At 41.0% G+C, this 7,098-nt stretch overlaps 1 long non-coding RNA gene across 1 annotated transcript in view; it reads left to right on the top strand.

The window, feature by feature from the left end:
- Positions 1–6,319, top strand: part of LOC309662610 — a 592,813-nt gene extending 586,494 nt beyond the window's left edge. The window contains exon 3 of the long non-coding RNA XR_014264814.1: positions 239–6,319. This is a non-coding gene — a long non-coding RNA (uncharacterized lncRNA). The remainder of the gene's footprint in view (positions 1–238) is intronic.
- Positions 6,320–7,098: the final 779 nt, after the last annotated feature.

The following is a 7,098-nucleotide window of genomic DNA, read 5'->3' as shown; positions in this document are numbered from 1 at the left end:
GATCCCACGTGCCGCGGAGCAACTAGGCCCGTGAGCCACAATTGCTGAGCCTGCGCGTCTGGAGCCTGTGCTCCGCAACAAGAGAGGCCGCGATAGTGAGAGGCCCGCGCACCGCGATGAGGAGTGGCCCCCGCTTGCCGCAACTAGAGAAAGCCCTCGCACAGAAACGAAGACTCAATACAGCCAAAAATAAATAAATAAAATATTAAAAAAAAGAAATGATGGGGATGGTAGATAGCAACTGCATCTTGGCAAAATACAAAAAAAGGCAACTTTATAACTGCCCCAAAATTGTTGGTCTGTTTTGTTTTTTTTTTTAAACTTATTAGACCATAAAATCCCCAGACTTGGGAACCACTGAGCTAGATGATCTCAAGTGCCTCTTATGTGTAAAACCTCTGGACCTACGTAGTACCACTAATAATATTTTTGCTCTTGGGTTGCTTGCTGGAATGAAAACTTGATCCAAGACAATGTAAAGGAGGGGTTGCAGGCATCAGGGAGGGATGACTTGAGAAGGGAGTGCAGCTTGTGTGCCAGAAGAGGGGCAGAGCTGTTGGTGGGATGGGCCACATGGGGAGAAAGGTCCTGAGATCTAGAAACAAGACCTGCCCATCATGGTTGAACTGCCATTTGGAGGTGGAGATAACTTGAGATAAGGTTCTCCACTTTTTAAAAAATGTTGCCAAGATGCAGTTGCCATCTACTATCACCGTCATTTCTCAAAAGAAAGGGCATTATAACACCAAAAAGTGAGAAAGGCATGATCTCAGAGCAAAAGACAATCTTCTGAATGTAATCAGATTAGTGATGTGAAAACCCACAACTGATGGAAAGAACTCCATCTGGTCCAGACATAGCATGGTGTCCAGATGACATGTGGGAAGGTGACCCAGGAGGGTCCAACCAGACGGTGGGACTCTGTTAAGTCAGGAGGAGAAGGTGGCAGGAAATCTCAGAGCAGGCAGCTGGGGCTATGCCAGCAGGCAGGCCTTGAGCCAGTGTCAGAGAGGCTCTGCAGCTGGATATGATCTTCTCATTAAGAATAGGGTTCAGGGACTTGCCTCTAGTCCTGGAGAGGGACAGAGGGCTGGATGGTAAGAATAAAGCAGGGCTTCATTCCAGGGGAACTTGGGGGAAAAAACCTGGTTATCAAGCTGATAAATCAGGCACAGAGGTACAAGACCAAGAACCAGTTACTCAAACTGGGAGACAGGGTGAAGTTACAGTGAAGAACTGAAATGCAGGTTCAGAGTGAAACTGAGCTTTGGAACTAGGGCTGCTTCAGGGTCTCAAACCTGATCAGCTTATTCGAATCATCGCTGCCCATGTTCCATCCTCAGATTCTGATATCATTGTTACAGGGTTGGTCCTAGGCTTTGGCATTTTTAAAAAAGCTCCCTCAGGTGTGCAGCCAGGGTTGGGAGCCCTGGGCTACTCAAAGCCTTTGTGGAAAGGATAGGATCTGAGCTGATAGGAAAGAGCTGAGATCTGGTTAGATCTACCGGTGAACGCCAGGCTGTCCTGACTGTGGGGAAAGTAAAGGTAAAGGAGGAGAAGAGAGGCAGGTGGAGGGTGGTGAGCACGTATGCAGGAGTTGCTCCATGGCTGTCTGGACAGGAGCTCAGGGGGAAACTAGCTTGCTGAAAAATTCAGAGGTCTTTGCTATTCAATGGTATAAGCTAACACCCCCGTTGGGGAGCACTGGCTGAGCAAATATAGCTTTGTGTGTGTTAATTGCTTCAGTAGATGTAAGAAGCATGACAGGTATTCACTCAAGCAGAAAGAGCAGAATTTCTCAGATATCTTCCACTCATTTTATTCAAAATTGAAAGGATATTCTGCCGTCAGCTAGGGCATTCTGCTCTGCACAGGAAACCCAAAACCTTTATCACCCGCCTGAAGGTCTCAAGCTGGAAACCTGAAGAAATAGGTGTAGCACTGGTCATTTCTACTGTTAAAAGTCCAAGGTTGAATTTTGGTTTGAAACCATAACAATAAAAAGGTCAGGTGGACTTCTTTTTTGCTTTGGTAGTTTGCCAAGTAAAGGAAAAACACCCCAGAGACCATTAGAAGAGCTTGAGAACCTTTTGGTGGGAAATGTATGATATCAATTAACAAAAATAATAATAACAATAACATTTGCTGAGTGCTTACTGTCTTAGTCTGCTCAAGCTGTTATAACAAAATGCCACAGATTGGGTAGCTTAATCAACAGAAATGTGTTGTTCATAGTTCTGGAGATGGGAAGTCTAAGATCAAGGTGCCTGCCCATTTGGTTTCTGGTGAGAGCTTTCTTCCTGGCTTATAGATGCTGTCTTCTCGCTGTGTCCTCCTAAGGCAGAAAGAGAGAGAATCAACTCACTGGTGTCTCTTCTTGTAAGGATGCTAATCCCGTCAGATCAGGGCCCCACCCTTATGACCTCCTTTAACTTTAATTACTTCCTTATAGATCCTCTCTCCAAATATAGTCACACTGGGGATTAGGGCTTCAACATGAGTTTTTGGGGGTGGCGCAATTCAGTCTATAGCACTTACTAGGTGCCAGCATTTTTAAAAGAACTTTATACATGTTAAATAATCCTCACAATCCTATGAGAAAGATACTCTAATTATTCCTATTTTACATGTAGGAAAGGAAACGGATGCTCAGAGAAGTTAAGCAACCTGCCCAAGGTCACATAGCTGTCAGTAATCTCTTTGAAATATCATGTATATGAAGAAATGAAGAGACATAAACACTGCTAATACTTCCCCTGATCCTTGTAGAATATGTCCTCTTGGTTATGTCACATTCCCTGAGGACCCTAAACAGCTAATGAGCTCTGACACCCATGATTAGAAGAGCTGTATTGGAAATATTTGTTACTTACACCCTCTTTCTTTACAGTGAACCAAAAACTCAATTCAAAAGTACAATCTCACATTTGTTTGTAATACCATTAGGTCAGTTCTACTTCATTCAGATATTTAACCAATATTTTTAAAACCTACACTTACTGTCAAGCACTCAGACCTTTTTCTCTTCTCACAAGAGTTTAAGTCAGGAAGCCAGACATATTTATAAATAATTACAATACAGTGTAATGTGTTGTACATCGATACATGCAAACAACACAATGATAATTGTAATTATAAATATCAAGTGTACCAAGAAATGAAGATATGGAAGCACTGCTAGCACTTTCCCTCATCCTTGTAGAACAAATCCTCTTGGTTATGCCAAACTCTCTGAGGGCTCTAAACAGCTAATGAGCTCTGACACCCATGATTAGGTTACCTAGACCTTGTACTTCCCCCAGTAAGTCCTCTTACATTAACAACCAAAACATATGATAATCTTATCATATGCCTGGAATTGTGCTTAGTGCTTACAATATGATACATCTCACTGAACTCCTAGGAGTTCAGAAGTATTATCATTTCCATTTTTGAAAAGAAATCTGAGACTTAGATTAAGTAGCCTATTCAAGGACACATTGCTAAGTGAATTCAGATCAAAGCCAAGAGTTGAACTGAGGCTTAACCCAAGGCAATCTGATTCTTGAGTGCCCACTCAAAAGCCTCACAACATCCTCAGGTGTGCTCCATGCCAAGGAGTGATCATAGAAAATTCTGATCATCGAATTTTGGTAATGTCAGTACTCCATCAATATCCTGGAGCAGTAACAGGGAAGAGATGGGTGGTTGTCTCACACACCTATGTCTAAATTACTTTTAATTGTTTTGTCATTTTTAGCTTGAGTACAAATGGGAATTTTTGTGATGAAAATTATCTTGTGCATACTATTTCTGATAATTCTCATGCTTGTTGTGAAACCCCCTTTTATATGCTTTATATTTTCAGATTACAAAAAAATAATTCCTTACAAATATTCCTTACAATAATTTGTTCCTTCAAAGACTAATGAACAGGACTTGGCTTTTGCCTGAAAGAGCTCACAGCCACTCCTCTCCATGCACTGTAGACTTTCCCATTAGAAATTACATATATAAAATGTTCAGGAATAAATGATAAATGACAATAGTTATTATGCAGAAAAAAATACCTCAATGGCAATGACTGTCATATTTAGAACATTTCAAATTTCATTGTTGTCTATCTGGTCTAATATACCAGGACTGGTTCTCTGTGTCCTCTATGAGAAATCTTTAAAGTTAGTATAGAGGAGAACGTCTAGTTTGGGCAGTAAGAAAAGGATTTCTGGTGCAGAATCTGTATCAGGTTATGTTGTTCTGAGAATACACTTCTCTCTCTCTTTCTCTGTCTCTCTCTCTCACACATACACACACACACAGACACACACACACACACACACAAACAGAAATCCTTAGCTCATAATAGGCAGATACCTCTGAATGGGTTAAAAATAAACACAGGCCCTCAGGAAAAAAAAGGCAGAAACAGTAATGACAGTTTTGAAGTATCCAGTACCTGTTGTGACAGGAATAACAAATTAATTGGGACTATAACGGATTCTTGGTAAAGGTGAAGTAAACACACTTGACTGTATATTTTTCACCATCAGTTAAGTCTCAATTGGTTCTAAAAATAAACAGAAGACATTGAACAGTTTTAATGGATTCTGACACCTAGGTATTATGCTGTCACTCCAGTATAAATGAATCATAACTTTGGACTGCACCTAGGAATTACTACACATTTGGAGAAAATTTATGGTGCACCAAGCTTTGAATCATGATGTGATATCAAAACTAAAGTCAAAAGAGGAAAAAAGCTGGGCATAAATTATTATCCTCAATCCCATATGTATCTTCCAGTGCAACAGGTAAAGGTTCGAGGATTTAGGAATACTGCCAATAATTATCATGGGTGCTGAAACAAATTTATCCTTCTGAAAGTGGTTGGGAGTAAAAAAAAAAAAAAGAAAAGAAAAATTCCAGCAGAAGTCTAGTCTTGTACACGTGACAGGGGTGTTTAATTTCTCCTTTGTGTATGTGTGTCCCTCTGTCCAGCTAGACTGCCTCCTCTTGAGGGCATGAGCGTCTCTGCAATCTCAGGTACCTCTCAGGGGCCACACATTTCTATTTTCAATAAAACGTCTGATCTTTGGACCAGTTCATGCACTGAATAGACTACTTTAGTAACCATAATCAGTCAAGCTCATTGTCTCCAGTGACATAGGCAAAAACCTGTACTTCTTGCTTTTTAATGAACAGTTGGCATGGGCTAGACATTGCCTTGAAGTCTGTGACTAATCATAGAAGGAAGACAGCCAGAAGATATGCCACTTTGAAAAGAGAAATCTGTGAATGGATAACTTGATATTTTGAGACTCCAAATGCATCACCAGAAGATTGTTAAACGTTCATGTATTTATTTGGTTGAAGTATCAGGTTTTAAAGAAAACAGTGCCTAAAGATATCAGATTCAGACACCAGGAGAAAATTTTTATGAAGTGCTTTTACTGCATAATAGAAATAATAATACTGTACATTTGTATGGCATTTGGCATTTTTCAAAGCATTTTCATCAATAATACTTTATTCTGTCTTCTGTAAAGCAATAGGGCTGGCATATTATGCCATTTTACAGGTAAAGAAATGGAGACAGAAAGGTTAACTCAATCAGTGAGAAAGCGGATATTAGAATGCTGCTCTTTGCTTGTTGGACCAGTAGACTTTCTAGAAGCTTATTTTTCTTACCTTTGGATAAATAGAACAAAATCTAACATTTGCATACTGCTGTACAGTTGGGCAGACAGAGCAGGTAGGCTTATTCTCATCTTATAGAGAAGAAAACTAATGATCTGAGAGGTAAAGTGAATTGTCCATGGTTGCTTGGCTAGTAAGTGGTAGAATTCAGGAAGAGAAACTCCTGCTTTTCCCAAAAGCATTCTTCACATGCTTTGGCTACTGAAATCTGGCGTATTAAGTAGGGCTGCTCTCCTTTCTCCTAATCAGCTTACTACATTCTCATAGTTCAAAACAACCCTGTTAGTTAACTCATTGGGTTGGTTGATTTTCTCTGACTCAACCTGCAAAAACTGAGACCCTACATCCTGGAATGTTGGTTGAAGGCTAACCAGAGATAACCTTTCTCAGTTGGCTTGTAAGTTGATTCTCTCCGATATTTGAAGAAAAAAAATGCAAAGAAGGGCCTCATCTTTTAATGATAAATCTTTTAACTATCAAACATGTACCAGGCTATCGGATACTCAGAGTAGATGTCTTTAAGTAAAGGTCCATGTGTCTTTGAGATAAATAGCTAGTCTGGGTCCTGGCTGGACCCAGAGGAGGAGACAAATACCATGTGTGGAGAGAAAGGGAAGGGTGAGCATCGAGTTAAGTTGTGAGGAAATGGGGCGGGGTGGGGGGGGTGGGGGTTTCGGGAGTAGAACCGACTAGAAAGAGTAATGGAGGCCCCCCTAGGACACCAGGCCAGGCCATGGGAACTCCTCCCACCACCCTGGCCTTGCACACAAGTTGCTCTTAGAACACCGTTCCTGTTTGTTGACTCATCACTTCCAGGCTGCCATTTTGACGCACACATCCTGAAACGGCATCTAGACGTTTGCGATGTTCGCTCGAACTTCTAGGCTTAATCCATACCTTGTGGCTACTTGTGCAGTTTCAGTTTTGATGCAAGCCCCTCTACATTGACCTTGTACAGTTATAAATGTTTTAACATCCATAAAAAGATAAAACGTGCGCTCCCATAAAGAGCAGCAAACAGAAAACACAGTAAGTAGTAGGAAGATTTGAGGCCGTGCAACAGTAGTCTCTGTAAGGCCGACGATGCTGCGAGCTTCCACTGTATCCCTGAAGTTTAATGGCTGTGAATATGGTCATCGCCGTCTTTTTAGAGGGCATTATATTAGTGTGACCGTCAGTAAGTACCAAACTCACATTTTTATTTCCACTGCGAAGGAGATCGTTTCCTTTGCTCCTTTAGAAAGGGAAACGGGGGCTTTGCAGCTTTTTTAACCCCCTGGAAAATAAACTGCAGCTGCAGTATTCAGAGTCCACCAGCTTCTGAGGCTTTTGGAGCTTTACTTCTGTTAGGAAAATGTGCTCTTTATGCTCAAACGCAAGTTTCCCAGTGTTTTTGTTTTTAAGATTAAAAAACACTGGAGA

Source organism: Balaenoptera physalus, assembly GCF_965194825.1.
Source record: "Balaenoptera physalus genome assembly, chromosome: 6".
In the NCBI taxonomy this organism is placed as follows: domain Eukaryota; kingdom Metazoa; phylum Chordata; class Mammalia; order Artiodactyla; family Balaenopteridae; genus Balaenoptera; species Balaenoptera physalus.
The sequence above is the reverse complement of the archived record's forward strand: the minus strand, read 5'-3'. Positions and strand labels throughout refer to the sequence as shown.